The following is a 1,922-nucleotide window of genomic DNA, read 5'->3' as shown; positions in this document are numbered from 1 at the left end:
GTCGATATGTCCGAGTGGTTAAGGAGACAGACTTGAAATCTGTTGGGCTTCGCCCGCGCAGGTTCGAACCCTGCTGTCGACGATTATTTTAAACTTTTTGGTAAAAAAAAATTCATCAGATAATGTTTATTCTAGCATCCGAGCCCAATTTTTAACATTGATATATGGAGATGGTGACTGAAAAATAGGTTGGAATTACTTGATTTTTCCATTTTTCTTATAAAGATTGTCAGAAAAATTTGAAAATATTTATATAAATTATTAAAAAATTTGATATTTTTTTTAAATACTAATTTGAATAATGTAAAATAACAAAAAAAATAATGGTATATTAAATTTATTATCATTAATATTAAAATATTTTATCATAAAATTATACCTAAATTAATTACTTGAGTCAATTTTATATATTGTTTCTCCCAAATGTCACATTTTCTTTTAAAATTCCCCAACTACACCCCCTTCCTAGTTTATTTACCCAAAAACCACTTATTTTATTTCTACTGAACCTGTTGCCCGTGGCCGGATTCAGCTGTCAAGGATCCAATTCCGTACGAGTTTCTCTTATTTATTTATTTTTTAGAAGGTTTTTTTAAACATTACAGAAAAATTAAATGAAAAATTAAAAAAAAGTTGATTAAATAAAATTGATTTTTTTTTTCTAAAATTCATTTATTATGTGTAAAATATATGCAAAAGAATTAAATTTACATTTAAAATTTGTACTTTAATTAATTAATTTTGAATAGTGAATTTATAAGTATAGTATAAAATATAAATTAATCAATAGAATAATTATTTCTAAATAAATTAATAGAATGATTATAAGTTCATTAATATTAAAAAATTATGATTATTATATTTAGTAAGTTTATCCTTTTTTATATATAGTGGTGTTTTACATTTTAAGATTGAAATAAAATTTTCATTTATATATTAATAATTAATCTACTCATTTATTTCAATTTTAAACTATGAAATTGAACTTAGTAAAATTAATAGTTTAAGAAATATTGAAAATTATATATAATATAAAAGAATATCACTATTAATTGGCAAAATAGAACAATGGAAAATGACATTAAAAACATGAAAAGTAACGACAAAAAAATAGCATTATAAATGATAAAATCAATAAAAACGTGAAAAGCAACAATGAAAAATAGTGATAAAATCAATAACAGAAAATGACACTAAAAATGAAAAATCATTATACTACACTATTTTTTCTTATAATAATCAAATTTATGCACTAATGAATTATATCCTCAGTGTTTAGCTTGTTCAAATATTTTGTTTGGACAAAGAGTTTAATCTTTTCCTCACATTTGTTTAGTGAAGAGAATTAGTCAAAATTCTTTTGTCTTGAACCGCTAATAAATTATCTTTGGAACAACATTTGTTGTTATTTTTGAAGTAACAAGTTGGCTCTCACTGGATTTGAATAAAGTTAAATATTTTTTTTTTACAAACTAGTATATTACCTACTCGATAATCACAAACAACATAATAATTTATTTTGGTTCACTTACAAGTTAGATTAGGTTTAGTTTTTAGAAACTTTTCAAAGGGTTTTATTAATCAAAAGTTAATTACAAACAATAGTACATAAATTATTTTTAGTTATTCTTTCTCAATCTTCCCATCAAATTAAGAACTCGAGTATTCTTTATGACGGATGATCATTCAAGAAAATACATGTTAGACCATTTATAAGATCAATGACTAAGAAGATTGAAAAAGGAGGATTGAAGAAGAAAAGGTCTCAATGAAAAAATTTCAATTGTTTAACTAGTAGAATATTAAAGTTTTTTCTTCTTAGATTTGTAAAATTTGTATAAGAATAAATAATTTATATATATATTTTTAGACCTGTAAATATTCTTTGACTTCAAAGTTGGGCCTTAATTTGGGCCAATCAA

The 1,922-nt window shown here is 22.8% G+C and overlaps 1 non-coding gene across 1 annotated transcript; it reads left to right on the top strand.

Annotated features, from left to right (window-relative positions):
* Positions 1–82, top strand: TRNAS-UGA (transfer RNA serine (anticodon UGA)). The gene has a single exon. It is a non-coding gene; the product is annotated as a tRNA-Ser (tRNA).
* The last annotated feature ends 1,840 nt before the right edge of the window (positions 83–1,922 follow it).

The sequence above is a fragment of the Phaseolus vulgaris genome, chromosome 2 (genome assembly GCF_051622355.1).
Source record: "Phaseolus vulgaris cultivar YP4 chromosome 2, ASM5162235v1, whole genome shotgun sequence".
Lineage (NCBI taxonomy): Eukaryota > Viridiplantae > Streptophyta > Magnoliopsida > Fabales > Fabaceae > Phaseolus > Phaseolus vulgaris.
Note: the sequence above shows the minus strand (reverse complement) of the source record. Positions and strands in the feature narration are given on the sequence as shown.